At 41.0% G+C, this 15,722-nt stretch overlaps 1 long non-coding RNA gene across 2 annotated transcripts in view; it reads right to left on the bottom strand.

Annotated features, from left to right (window-relative positions):
- LOC135315953 (uncharacterized) overlaps positions 1-15,244 on the bottom strand; it is a 51,048-nt gene extending 35,804 nt beyond the window's left edge. For both annotated transcript variants that reach the window (XR_010375444.1, XR_010375445.1), the window contains exon 1: positions 15,067-15,244. This is a non-coding gene — a long non-coding RNA (uncharacterized LOC135315953). The remainder of the gene's footprint in view (positions 1-15,066) is intronic.
- Positions 15,245-15,722: the final 478 nt, after the last annotated feature.

Raw genomic sequence — 15,722 nt, 5'->3', positions numbered from 1 at the left:
TTGCTGAAGGGAAAGCTGTAGCAAGTGTCATCAGTCCCTGTGATATTTCCCATTTTGCCATGAGCTGCCACCAATGATTTAGGACCGAACGCCAAGGATTATATTAATCTTGATGAAATTAGCAAATGCTCTGTGATGTTGACATCCCTTGGTGCTAAATGACATTCCCCTGGCTGGACCGTTACCACCAAGAAAAAAAATACTCTCTTCCTCAGAGGATAGCAAATAAGGGCATTAAGTGAAGACTTTTTTTTTTCCCCAGAAAGGATGAAAGACAAATTCAAGTGTTATTTGCTATAAACATTTAGCCTCTATTTCAGCATCATTGGTGAAAATCTGTGACAGACTCCTAAGGGATATGAAAAAGCCCATGTGAGGCCAAGGGATGAAGGCAGAAGAGAATCCTATTCTATTTCTGCTTGATAAAGGACCACTGTTACATAAGTACATACTATGCAAGAAAGATTATCTTTAGAGCCAACATGCAATAGAAATAAAAATATGTTTTTTTCTTTAAAAGCACATTGCATAACTCTACCTGCAAACAGACATATGCCCACGTCCACCTACCGTACATCTTCCAGGATACAGGATTTTCCTAATACTTTCCCAGGCTGGCTCTGTACAGCAGCCACAGACAAAAATCACCTCAAAACCCCGCCCAGCAAGCCTGGCAGCTAGAGCCTGTGCCAGGCTGAGCAGTGCTGTCTCCTTGTTCCCTTTGGTTTTTCACTACCCGTTCGTTCGCGGCCTGACTCAAGGTATCTATTGTCTTTTGTTCAGTCTGAGGGGCATGAGCTTCTTGTAATTCTCCATGTCTAACCTTGCTCAGCCCAGGAGATGTAGCAAATAACCTAGAGCTTTGTTGGGTTTAGGTTAAGCGCCTCATTAGTTACCTATTACACTTTGTTTTATTTGCACCAATGGGCAGCCAAGAGGTCAACCTGTGCGATTTCTTCATCTGTGTGATCATCTACACTCATTTATATGCACATCTACATGCCTCTAGTGGCTACTTCTACTCCTAACGTGGACTTATTTGTGATCTGACACATGACCAGATCCACTACGCACAGGACCAAAGACACCAATGCTTGCACAAGGTACTAAATAGCATATTGCACACTTCCAAAATTGCCCCTAAGCCTTTTAATGTAGTTCATATATGACCTGACAGCTGAATTAAACTCCAATTACCTCAGCTCCCACCAGATCTTTATTTCCACTGAATAAATATGCTCACAGTCTAGGAGGGCTAGTGCTCTGTCCTTAGAACCACCTCGTAACTTCTCCAGAGCTTCAGCTGGTTGCCTGGGAGCACGGCCATTTGCATGATCAGGGTTTGCAATTGCTGTGCTGATGCATCTTAATACTGATGTGACCCTCAGTAAATTCTACAGTTTATGGATTTGCTGCCACTGCAATTTAAAAGCAGACAGTTCTCAGCAAGGTTGAATTAACACGTGTCAGCAGAGATTTACACAAGGATAGCTGATAACTTCCTGGCAGGAAAGGAGGAGGAAGCTATTTTTGTATGAAAGCTGTAAGGAAAATGCAGAATCAAGGGAGAGGTGCAGACACCTTTTCAAAGGAGCGCAGCACCAAGTCTCATTTTTACATTTCTGATTTTCATCAGTCCGATATCAGGAGGGATTCTGTTAGTCATTATCCTGCCAGTACAGCCCTCCATAAAAGGCAAAAAGGCTGTTCCTACAGTTGCAGGTACCTCTTTAACTGTCATCTGTATAAACTGTTTTCTGCTTTACGTTTTTAGGAAACAATCTTGAATTACTCTGCATTTTAATATCAAATAGAGGCTGTTTTTTGTTGGTTTTTTTTTTAATGTCTACATGTAGCTGTAGCAATATATAACCTATCATAAAAATTCAAAGCACTGTTGTATTTGTAATAATGCTGTATTTATTAGGAGCCTGAGTAAGTGAATTTTAAAATTTTTTGTTGGGGCTTTAAACATATAAACATACATAAAATAATGTCTATGTAAAGGCTACAGAATGTGACCATAAAACCTAAGTTAAAGCAGATTCATCATGTTTTGTAAAAAGTATCAGACATGATGCCATACTCACTTAAACTATCAAATAAGACTACGTGTGGTATATGAAATCGTTTGACAAGTAAGAAGACCCATGACCTACCCTATAAAGTTTACATACTCTATTGACTAGCTGTTGCTTAGTTTGATTTCCACTTAAAAAACAGTTCATGTGAAATAAAATCTCTCTCACCCTATTTAAGGCTTTCTGCTATGACTGATTAAGGATACTACATTTGGTTCCCGAGTACATTAAAGCCAGTGATGATAATTCTTTCTAGCACTACTGCTTTAACTCAAATGAATTGATTTTTCAAAGCTTTGCATTAGCATAGGAGAGAAATCTTTGAAAAAACCAAGCATTCAGGGACATTCACATACAGACGCAAATGGGCACATCAGTATAAGTTTACGTAAGTAACTTACAGATGACTTAATGCATATGCAGAAGTGTTTGAAAAGATAATTATCCTATTGTCACACTTCGTATTTCCAGTGGAAAAATGTGTGCATACAGCTTTTATAATTCCTGGTCAAATGTGAATGAGTAGATCATGTAAGATTTAGATTTTGGGAGCTAGGTGTTGTTGGAATAAAATTTCTGCCTAGGAAAAGAAAAAAATATTCTCCATAGAAAATAAATAATTGTCAAAAAGACCTCATCAGTAGGGGAGTGATGTTGGAGGTGGCTGTCCATATAGAATGTCTCCACTAAATCCCAAGGAATGCCGCTCCACAGGATCTCCATCCACTGATTAAGACCACGCTCCACTACAACAGGATTCAGCAGATAATTCATCTCCAGCATTATGGTGACATATTTCAAGGATGTAACCCATGGCCAGGGCTTTTAACGTTGACTACTGAGATACTCTTCTGTAGAGCTACATACATTCTCTAGAAACAGTCTCCTATGATTTCTCAGCAGAGAACTTTAGAAATTGCAGCTTTAATCCTTAGCCACTTCAGGAAAAAAAACCTATATATTTGTCGTCTGTTCCAACTACTGATGTTACTGATGTACTTCAATCCCAGACTATTCCTGCTCCAGTGGACAGAATATAAGAGGCGGTTATAGGACAAGTCACTTTTTGCTAAGGTTAATGCCAGCACATCACCAGGCTTTTGGGGAAAATGCTCACATCAGTCTGGTCGATGTTTGCAGCCCTGGTCAGCATCCCATAGTGTCTGAGCTGTGAAAGCAGTTGGGTACTGTCAGATATAAACTGTGTGACGATTGTCAGTTGCTCTTCTAGCAAGTTATCCAAAAGGTGTTTAAACATTTACTTCCTTGCTCTTGCATAGGAATTAGAGGTGGCTAGACATTTCTTATCAGGAAACTGTTTCAATTACCCACCAAAAGCTTTGCAATAAATAGCAAAGAAAATAGCAAATTTTCCTTTATGGAAAGGAAAATGGATTCTGAAGCAGGACGAGGAAATGGAAAAGGAAAAATTTGCCAATATCTGAAGTTTTCCTAATGTCTGCAGGTAGGATTGTGTGTTAACTGTTACTAGAAAGGATTTTAAAGACATTTAAAATGGGCTCAACTCCTGCTATCAACATAGCAAGAGCGAAATGCTTTTAAAAATTGTGCTATTTCTTCTTAACTACAATTTTTGTTGTCAGACCGGTTCTGACCAACCCATTCCATCAATCATTTTATCAAGAAAGAAACTCCAAGTGAATTTGAAGACACTACCGAGATAAAAGGATCTCATGTTTCATTCATAACATTAATATTTATACTAAAGCTCTCCTTGTACTCACGGAAAGTAATTAAAGCAACTAAAAGCTATTAGAAAATTGAGTTTACAAGAGAAAGTTTGTCAACTTCTATTACCTGTTTTATTTGTGCAAGACTGCAGCTGTCTTAGACCAATTCAGCTCACGCTGCCACACTTGAGGTGCAACAGTTCAAAAGACACCAGTCATCTCAGAGTCTACATGTCCACATGCAAGCACGCAGGCAGAAATAAGACGGCTCCTGCAGAGGCAAGTACGAGCATCATCTTTAGTCACTGATTAGACTGCACTAAGCTGCGTAGTAGCTAATTCTTTAGCATTCTCAACATCAGTCACTTCTAATTCTCATAATTCAAGCCAGCAGCAGCTTGGTGAGCCGGCTCATTCTCCTATTAGTCTGCAGCATGTGCCACTGCCTCGCGAGCAGCGCACAATTCACCGGGCGAGATCAATACTATTGATTGCTTACTTAGGGGGTGCATCAACAGTCACTCCCAATGAGGCCAAATCTACCTCACTGCAGCAGCACCAAGTCCAGCTCGTTCACAACACAGCAAGTACAAATCTGATGCCTTGAGGCCCCGAGTTAGTAAATTTAAATTCTTCTGGCCAGCAGCAAAACCAAAACATGCTGTAGCACAAGGAGCTCCCATTAAGACAACAAATAAGATAATTCTAATGATGCTGAAACACTGACGACGATCATCACTATCAAGGGCAACTTGCTTTTCTTGTAGATTAAAAACAGAGAAATTACCTTGCACACCTGCCTAGTCTGGATCCATTAAAAGCAGTGGTATGCAACGTCTTTCGCTTAAGTTTTGGATTATCCAGTTATCAACCGGAGCCAGGAACATTTAAAAAGTTCTCTCCCAAAATTCAAACCTAAACTTTGCAAAGCTGAGAGTGCTTGAACATGGAAATCTGGACTGATCTACTATAAGGAACACAGAGTTGGGGAAAAAAGAATCACGTTGAGACTAGAAGCAGAATTCAACTACAGCTTTCAATGTCAGAGCTATGCTTTAATGTTTTTTAGATTCCAATTATCACAATTAGGAGAGGAAGAAATTTACTAAGATTCATCATTTCATTTTTATTCATAAAAAAGGCAAATCTCTTGCTGATTAACTTTGTTCTGTGTTTGATGCTGTAATGATGAGGCACAGTGAAAGAGGGTAAATAAATAGAATAAATGGAAGGAAGATTGGTTTCAAGCCCCTACAAAGAATTACCAAGTGACATTTATTATCATCACACCATATTTGTGGTTTCAACACCAGGTTTTCTTTTGCTGTTTGAGTGCTATCTATTCCCTTTACAAGCATCATCTTTCAGAGTTGCCCAACTGAAGCTAACAACAAAGCAGCACAACTGGATAAAGCCTGGCAGGTTTGTTTTAATACTGGCTTTGCTCTGCAAAGGCTGGATGAGCCCAAAACTCCACACAAGTCCCACTAGGTGCAATCTCAACAGACCTGAAATGATCTGAAAATTTCAAGAAACATCACATGGCATTCCAGAACTGAGCTTCACAGGGCAGTGTTTAAAAGTTGCTTCAAACAACAGCAAAATAGAAGGAAAGAAAGAAGGAAGAGAAAGAGACTATTACAACAAAGGAGATACTGGTGAAACATCTGCCTACCCACTTGGGGGACTTATCCTCATCAGTTTGGGATACCAAATGATTTTGTTATTAATTGCAGTCTAAAAAAACCCTTCTATTCCAGGAAGACACTGGTAAAATCATCAGCTAAAGTAGCACGGACTAATATCGCTGACGGCCCAACCAAGGGGTTAAACTCTAAACTTTTGCCTTCATGCATTGAAAGCAAGAAAATGGACATGATTCATGGGCTTATTGGTTTAATTTTAATGGTGGCAATCAAACATCAGACAGGAGAGAAGAATAAGCCCCATAACTTACCGTTAAGCATTTTAAAACTAGTAGTAGATGGATACTTACAGCTTTAGGGACAGGTGCAAATCTTAGCAGGCTGCACAGTCTCAAACAGCCTGCAGTAACCTCCAGGATTTGTTCTTTAGAGGGTAACAAAGCCCCTAGGTGCCTTTCCCTCCCTTCTCACCTCTCCATCCAAGGCACTGGGGACAGGCAGAATACACAAGTCTAGTTCAAAGCATAGACAACAGATGTACAAAAGGATTTAGAAAAGGAAAGACACTGCTCTTTCATCTGGGATTTGGGTCTGATTGGACGTTAAAGGGAATTGTGCAGCCACACTGCTGGGCTGACAAAGCACTTCGTTTATACTAGTGAATAAGTGAAGACACTGCCATGTTATTCACAATATTAGTGATTCTGTAGGGTTGAGTGCATTATCCAGTATGTACCCTTCAAAAAGTAATAAAAACCCCAACCAACTGTCTGCAGCATTTAAAAACTGTTGTAACCAGCGGTACAGAAGCAAAATGCAAGGTAAGGTACTTTATAATTGTTCTAGGATGTTATGATCACTTGTGAAAGACAAGATTGACGTTTGTATGTCTAGGGAAAATGGACTCCTCAGAAACCTGATCAGTAGCAGCACAGACAAAAACAAAGGGGAAACCCATTAATCTTGCAAACAGAAGAAATAACAGAGCTTAGAGACAAAATTTAATGGGCAGCTCTGATATAAATAACATACCGAGTACCTAAACTACAAAGGGCGGGAGCTACATGGCCAGGCATGATAATACTTCTGGGCTGTTCTGCAATAATGAAATAACCTTATGCAACGGTTGTATCTCTTATCTGCAAGACAGCAACTCCTGCAGATCTTGAGAACTCTAATTACTTAAATTTACTGCTTATCAATTGTATCAGTGAAGCACTATAGAGCAGCCTGGATCGACTTGTAAAGTCATCTCTATGCAAGTCATTCTCAAAGAACAATGAAAGCTGCTTCTGCTTTGGCTGCGAGAACAGCTTCATCTCACTTTAGTTCTTAATGATTTCTCCTTTTGTAATATTTTATACAATTCAACAAAGCCTACGGTGCTTTTATTTATCCCCTGTGATGCAGTGCACAATCACAATTATGGCCTCTATCATGACTGCATAAATATAACACTTCAGTCAGGTTTCCGGGGTGAATAATTTTACTTTCACGATTAACATTTTTCTCCCCAGAAAATGGAAAACATTTGCTTTAAGTTCCTTGCTTCTTTGTATATTTTGCTAATAAACCAATTTGTTGTAACAGGTATGAAAAAACAAGATGCTTTTCTGTCTTCAAATAAATTTAATGAAATGTAATCTCATATTGAAAAAAAAAAATCAGAACACACTACTAAGCCATAGCCCTGAACATGCAATGAAGTTTGCTTGTTTTTCAAACAAAATACTCAAACATCAAAACTCTTCAATTTTATTCAAATCGACTGGTCATTTCACCAAAGAGCAAAATAAAATATTGAACTGCTTTGATTGACAAGATTAGACTTAGTCATAAAATAAAATTTGTATTCCACAGGCAATCCAGTCATTTCCAAGTATCAAGTCAGTATGAAAAACCTGAACTGGAATTAAGAAATCATCCAAACAACTTCTTGGTTAATCTCACAAAGCATAAAATGAAAGCAAGAAATTCTAAAGGTATTATTTTGACTCTATTCTGCTGGAAAATCAACACGCTTTCTGAAAACAATTCCTTATTTGATGGAATTACTCTTTGTGATCAAAAACAGTAGTTAAAATTTTCAGCCAGCTCCAACAAAGATGTTTTCAAATATGTTCTCTGCTATTAAGTTCATTACTTGGATTTTATAAGATGACAGACAGTAAAATCTAACACAGATAATTATTTGAATTCAAAAGCCTTTAACACTTAAATTGACATGCCATCTTGGAGTCAGAAGAATATTTTCGGCTCATTCTTTTGAATACCATCCACTTTGCCATTCAGTTTAATGTAACTATCAAGCAATTAACATACCACTCGGATTATTCTGAGATTTTCATTCATTCTACCAGACCGCCACTAAAATGTTCAATTCATTTACTTTACAGATTACCATTAAAAAGCCATTAAATTTGCCATAGAAAAGACTAGTAGAGACCAAGTCTTATATCGAGAATACCATTAAAGTTCAACTAAATGCCCCCAATTACTCTATTTTAGCAACAGTAATTACTATTTGTAACCGACGTGAAGGATTTAATAAAATTATTGGATTCTACTGTTTTACGAGTAATTGCAACACATCCATCAAGACAGCACACACCCCAGTGGGTCCAGTATCATATTTGGGCACGACAGAACTACCTGTTTCGGTGACCTCTCCAGTCCAATAAATCTTGCCAACATCTAGTTCTTCCCTGACCCTGCGTTCTGTCCTTAGCATGGGTTTCAGTCTGTGCTCTGCTTCCGACCTTGAAATTGTCAGTTTATAAGACTTGAATGAATAAAAGAAACACCAAAGAATCTCCTACACGATCTCCTTAGTTTGACAACAAATACAAGTTACCTAAGTATGTAATTATTGGTTAATTAACTTTACTTTAGGCACACACAGATCAGGAAAACCCAGTCAATACTGAAGACAGAAATTCTCAGAGAAGATGATAAGCTGAAATATATGCATCAGCCTTATAGATAAGCCAAGAGATAGTCTGAAACACACATTGATTTGGTCCTCTCACCCTTACCTATTTAAAACGTGACACAAACACAACCTTCTTTACCACAAAATGATAGCGTAAGAGAGGCACTTTTGCCTCTAACAGCTTCCAGAAGAGGATACCTAGAGGGAGTTTGAGAGGTAAGCAAGACTCAGAGGATCCATGTTGCTTTCCAAGAACTAAATCCCTGTGCACAGATATGTTTCCCATAGGTATGCACAGAGGACAGACTGGTCACTGTGAACAGGTAATTGTGAATACACCACATAACGTTTCTGAGGAAAAGATCTTCTTCCCCTCCAAACATTAGACACTTAAATAAATGCAACTTGATTTTAGAGAAGTTGAGAACCTTCTGAAAAAAATGTGGAACATCTTAACAGCAAAACATTTATTTAGGTGCCTAAATTTATGTTTGTGAGATCTGGCATCAGGCTTGGTTGTTTCCCCCTCCCTTCCCCCCCATTCTTAAATGCTTAAACAAGTAAGAACAAGGCAAAGGACCTGAAAAAGAACTTCCCATTTCCTGCAGCTCTGCTCCATGCAGCAGCTTGCATGCTTTTTGACTGCAATTAAAACACAATAGCAATGCATTTTTTTACTCCAGCTCTGTTAGGACAGAAGGGGACGAGAAAGTCCCCTTAGGAATACCGACTGAAAACAACAAAAAAAAAAAGCTGAAGATTTTAAAATCTTGAAGGAGATGTTAAATTGAAACCAGTTCTTTAAAATGTAATTTTTAATTTTTTTTTTTACTTCCAAACTTCTTTGCAAAAACACAAGCATATTGTTACAGTCGCAGCTTATGGTACAGTGTGATTTTTACCTTTGAGACAAAGATTGTCATTGCTCTAGGAAAAGAACAAAGGGTCTAATTTTCATAAGAAGTGAACACAAAGAATTTCTGCTGAAGTCAAGTATAGCTGTGGGCACTCCAGATCTCTTGAAACAAAATATATCATGCTCAGCCATTGTTCATAGTGTTCGCCTATTTATGCATAAACAAAAAGGGGCCATTCCCATAGGATGGGTTAGTTTTCTTTTTAATATTAGTGTTCAGCTTTTAAATTATTATATGGGAAGAATAGACACACTGCCAAATTCCAAAGAAAAGTTAAAATTCCCCCAAGTACAGTTACCTTAAGGAAAAAAACCAAACCAAAAAAACCCACCAAACTCCCCAAAAAACCTCACCTTCACTCTAACTATTCAGTCAAAACCAGGAAGTCATAACACTCTTCAGATACTCTCTTCCCACATTAAGCCTCTACCCTTAACACTTGCTAATTAATAATCGTTGCTCTGTAAGGCTCAGAGAAAGCACTGGTTAGAGCTCACACCTCAGTCCCTACTTGGGATGGGGTTGTTCAGATCCGCACACCACAGCCCCAGCTCAAGTGCCAGCCTTTGCAACAAGCACCTGCAACTCTCATCTTTCCTGTCAAAGCACGGATGGAGATACATACTCTTCACTATTTTACCAGTCAGACAGCAAAGCATCAGTTCAATTACTGTAGTTACCTCCGTTTTTTAAGTATTATTAAAGCTGGGATGCTTTTTCCCATGACGCACGTATACCCAGAAGCAGAGTCTAACCAGGGCACAGGTTTTTTTCAAGCGTCCTTGCAGCATCAGGTACCATTTCAGTGATGACATTAGTAACTCCAGGTGTGTCACATTAATTGGAAGAGGAGAAATAAGGTGAGAGCACTACATTTTTATGCTTATTAATCTTCAGTAAGTAACACATGTTCCTGCGAGGCTGAATAAAGCAGAAGATTTGGATTTTCGATAACAAGTAGCCAGACAGAATCACTAAAACCAGACAATATTGAATTGGATCAGTGACTATTTCTTGAAAATTCACCCAACGTGATAAAAGTATTTATCCGGCCACTAAAAAAAAATAAAAAGTCACCTGGAATATTTTATGATTTAAGATGAATTGGTAAACATGATTTGTATGCATGTTCAGCTACTTGTGAGTCTGAAGAACACATGCCTTGTTTTTCTAGAGGAATATAATATGAACAACTGGGGGCAGAGGAAACACGAGCACCCCCTTGAACAGGGCTGTTCAAGGTGGGACAGGAGAGGGGCATCATGAACTGAGCAAGATATAAGGGGAGAGACTGGGCTGCTCAGAGGAGCAAGAGGGATTCTCCACCTGCCTTTCCTTTCCTTGCCCACCTCTCTCACTTGCCACCTCAGAGGAGTGCGCACTTTACCCTCAATTTAATGCACAGCAGGATGTTGAGGCAATTCTTCAGATCAATTCTGGCATCATTCCAGGTTGGCAGCAGGGAACAATGAAGTCTTTTTAGATTTGTTTATTTGTTCAATTGGCATAAAACGATGAATATAAAGCTAAAAATAAATGTGTTGAGAACACCAAGTATAAAGACTGCAGGTAGCGCTCTGTTGCAAACTCTTGACTGGTGAAGGGTGCCTGGAGAATGGTGTTGTTGCCCTCTCACAGCTTCGAGTCTGCATTTTAAGACCCTTGTTAAATTACCATCAAAGTCTACAGAAAGGCTGTCTCCCCCTCATCACGATCTATCTGTCCATCATCCCTCACCAAAGCAGTTCAGAGACAGACATGATAGACATAAAGACAGACAAGACTTTCTTATATGTGGGATCATCACATTGCAATAGTTTGTCTTTTAGAAGTGTTTACTAAGTTGCAGTGAAAACATTCCAGAAATAGGTGCCTTTCTTGCAGTGTGAACGCTACAACATCATCACGTCTGTTCACCATTGCCATTAACTGACAAATCATCTCCAAAGCGTTCTAATGTTCTCAAAGCCATTTTGTTCAGAAACAAGAGCCCAGATGTTTTATTCCAGCCGATGTTATATTTCAACAATTGTTTAATTTTCAATAGCTTTTGCAAAGATTATATGGTTTGATACTTGCAGACACCCAAAACTTCCTATTGCAAACAGGCTCACTGCATTCTCACTTTGGATAGACACTGGAGTGCCTAAACCTAGGCACGGAAATTTCTCATCACCTATATTTGGACTGAGAATTCACCTAACAAGCTATTCACTCTAATTCACAGAGAACAACCATCAAGCCCAACAAATCGCTACAAGCAGAAACTGTAGGAGGTTTATAACATGTTTGTTAGATGTTTTCTTAAAGATCCGGGTCAGTAAATACACACAAACACAGAGAATCATGTAGGTTGAAACAGACCTTTAAAATCACTGAGTCTAACCATAAACTTAACCCTGCCAGTTCACCGCTAAACCACGTCCCTTAGCACCACATCCAAACGTCTTATAAATACCAGCAGGGACGGTGACTCCCCCACCTCTCTGGGCAGCCTGTGCCAGGGCCTGACCACTCTTGCAGGGAAGACACTTTCCCTCACACCCAACCTAAACCTGCCCTGACGCAGCCTGAGGCCGTTCCCTCTCATCCTGTCACGGGTGACTTGGGAGCAGAGACCAGCCCCCCCTCACTCCAGCCCCTCTCAGGCAGCTGCAGAGAGCGAGAAGGGCTCCCCTCAGCCCCCTCTTCTCCAGGCTAAACCCCCCCAGCTCCCCCAGCCGCCCCCCAGCACACTTGTGCTCCAGACCCTGCCCCAGCCCCGCTGCCCTTCTCTGGACACGCTCCAGCCCCTCAAGGCCCTTCTTGTCCCGAGGGGCCCAAACCTGAGCCCAGCATTCGAGGTGGGGCCTCCCCAGGGCCGAGCACAGGGGCCCCATCCCTGCCTGGCTCCTGCTGGCCACCCCAGTGCTGACACAAGCCTGGGGGCTGGTGGCCTCCTTGGCCACCCGGGCACTGCTGGCTCATGCCCAGCCGGCTGTCAGCCAGCACCCCCAGGGCCTTCTCCGCCGGGCGCTTTCCAGCCCCTCTGCCCCAGGCCTGGAGCGTTGCCTGGGGTTGGCATGACCCAAGGGCAGGACCTGACCTCACACAGTTGGCCTCGGCCCATTGATCCAGCCTGTCCAGGTCCCTCTGCAGAGCCTTCCTGCCCTCAAGCAGATCAAGACCCTGCACAACTTGGTGTCATCTGCAAGCTTTCTGAGGATGCACTCAATCCCCCTCATCCAGACCATTGATAAAGATACTAAACAGAACCAGCCCCAACCCTGAGCCCTGGGGAACACACCTGTGCTGCATGCATTTGTGTAGAGGCATGTCAGCTGGGCTGTCGCCTCTATCACCTTCTTAGAGGAACACCCCCTAACTCCTTTGAGGTGTTTCACTTGTGTTCCCCTCTTGGCTCCTGTTACCTCGATAGCCCCTGGCTCATCCCCATAGAACTTCAGCCAGGCTCCGGTGAACCCAGCGCATTGCAGACGCAGGCTGAGTGCCCTCGCTAGCACCCCTTCCTTCTAACCTTGGTGTGCTGTCCCTCAGCTTCTCGGGCAAGCCTGATATTAACCCCCTCCCACTTCAAGTCCAGTTTAAAATTAGCAATTAATATGGATGTGGGTGTGAAATTCAAGTGGGAAATCAAAATATTATTCAAATCAGGAAAGTGCAGGTTGGTACTTGTTTTATTTCATAGTATCCCTGGTAGATTGCTGAAGTTCTTTGTATTTTCACTTTCCAACTTTACCCAATGAAAAGCTCAATATTAAGTCAGTTCTAATTTTTTTTTTAATTCCTAGAATCCCAAAGTCTTACAGTTAGAAAGTTGTGAAACTTTTTTCTTTTTGTCATTAGTATGGGTGAGGACTTTCCGTCCACAGAATCAGAAGGTGTCATCCTCGGCGGATTGCTCACCATTACAGTGCCACCTAGCAATCTTTCACAAGGCTATCATGTAAAAGAAGATGCCACATATAGAAAGATTAGGCTTCTTTGCAAGGAGTAAGAAAATTGAGCAAAAATGGTACTTGTGCGGAAGTGCTTGTAAAGGAAACCCTTAATTTTACAGCTGGAAGTTAGTCCACATAATATGTAGTAATGGAAACTTGTCACCTCAGTATATTATCTTCGAGTACTCCGTTTGCTTTCATAAAGGAAGACTTTTTGCAATATCAACTTCAGATACCTCTTCTCTAGGGTGTCAATTTTTCTCCCTGCATTCTAATAAACTTGGTAAGCTAAGTCTAATAACTGAACTCACCCAGAAACATGCGAAAGTAACAAGAAAGGTCAGGTCCTAACTGGGCACGTGTTTGCATAAGGACACAACATGCAGTACATGTACCCTTCCAGAGGCTGACAGGAGCTGAGTGTACACAGTGCGCAAGCCTCAGGGGTATGGATACCTTCCCCTGTGCTGTCCCTGGAAATCCCTTCCTCCCAACCCATCCCCCTCCAGTTATTAGCTCATGCTATGCCTGTGTACAAATACCAATTTAAAGAGCAATTTACTGGAACTTTGAAAACACAGACATCAGGGTTTAAAGCTGATAAAGTGAGCTCTGCATTCAGTTAAACTCTTGCTTGGGGCATGTCTGATTTTCAATGATTAATAACTATTGCAATGATTTCTATAGCTCAGCATTTGCCAAGAGACAAGGGAGCAAACACTCCTCACAGCACCGCACATAAGGAAAGTGATGCCTTGTAACTGCCAGCATCCCTCTCCCTTATGCCTTGAATTATACCCTACTCAAAAGGCACAAATGCTTTCAGCAACGGTGCAGATAGCAGCTAACGCAAAACATTACCAAAGACATAATTTTATCTTGCCATACTATGTGAAGACTTGCAGAACTTGATTTCCAGAGCGGCTGAGATGGTAATCAACTCGCATCCATTTACACTGCCCAGTTATGAACATTTCAATTGTGCGTTATTGAGATAGAAGATAATTTAGCAGACTCCAGATCACTGGTTCAGAGGCCTGTTATTTAATGCTAGTACTTAAAAATACATTCATGTTGAACATTTATGTTGGATCTGGAAAGTCTGAGAGCGTGGTCCTGCTGGCAAAGGCCTTGCAGGATTTAAATTGATTTTTCAGATATACGTGCCTTCTCACCTAATTTATATTTTCTGCCTAGTTTGCTTAAGGGCCTTAATTCAGTGACTGTGCAGCGCGCTCCAGAAGTGTACTGTTTGAGGCTATACAACTGCATCATATTGAGGAGATGATATTGTCTCCAGTTCCCCACTCTGCTGGGAGCTGTTTTACACTGTTAGTACCACAAGCTCTGCTTTGCTCATGGGCTGTTTAGTACATAAGCCCACCTGCTAGGTATTGCAGAAGAGCCAACGAGTCACAGGGATTAATTGGATAAACCATATGAAGTTAAAGCTTGCCTAGACAACTGCCAGCTCCTGCCCTCAGACATATTTCCCCCCTCCTGTCCTGTTTTACCCTGAAGTCCTAAGAATCCCGATTGTAAATTGTGATCATTACCTCAGCTGTTTGCTTCCAGGGAGGTTTGTTAATTCTGGCTTTCTAATCTAGCTGAAAGAGCCAAGCTAATCTCCCAGTCTGGTGCAGGGCGATTCCCCCACACAGACAGGATTATTCAATTTTTAGAGCTTCCAGTACTGGAGATTGGAGAGCATTTTCTTTTGAGTTCAACTTTTAGGCTAAATATGTACTGTCAGCTTCAGGGAAAATAAAAGAAACAAACCCACGTTGTACCACGTCTGCCCACCTGCCGACCTAAGTGTTTGCCATTAAAAAAACCAAACCAACATAAAACAACCTACCATTTTTTGACAACTGTGTTATAATGGCACAAGAGCTCCTGTAGGTAAACGTCAGCATTTCCATTAACCACCCAGAGAAGCACTGATGTGAAATTAGCTGACTTCTGGTCATGGAGCCAGCTGGTTTCCCTTGCTCTGGCATCAGCGGTCTCAGCAGATGGACATTGGACTCAATGGGTTTAACAATTTACCTTTAACCTCCCAGCCAGAGCACAGCTCCCAGCCCAAGAGCCTGCAGGAAGCAGGCACTGCCGCAGTCTGCCCAGCTTGGGAGGAGGCCTTCAGGATCCAGAAATAGCACACTAGGCTGTTTGACAAGTCCTGACTCTGTGCTTCAAATATTATCAATATTTGGCAGCAAACTTCATTTAATTAACAATCTCTTACTTTAAAAGCAGATATATTCGTTTAATGAAACAACAGTCCTGCTGCTTTGAAGAATTCAGAGCAAGATGAAGCTGGCACCTAATGATAATTCTAAGAAGCCTCATTGCACCTTCTCAGCAAAGCTGTTCAAAAGCCCTGTTTCATTCCCTTCTCTGATCAGTGGATTGTACGCTGCTTTCAAGCTATAATACACATTTTGCTTTTTGATGATGCAATGAAGAAGTTGATGTAAATAAGTAAAAGGTGATGTCTTTGGAAAGCATACTTTT

The sequence above is a fragment of the Phalacrocorax carbo genome, chromosome 16 (genome assembly GCF_963921805.1).
Source record: "Phalacrocorax carbo chromosome 16, bPhaCar2.1, whole genome shotgun sequence".
Taxonomy (NCBI): Eukaryota; Metazoa; Chordata; class Aves; order Suliformes; family Phalacrocoracidae; genus Phalacrocorax; species Phalacrocorax carbo.
Note: the sequence above shows the minus strand (reverse complement) of the source record. Positions and strands in the feature narration are given on the sequence as shown.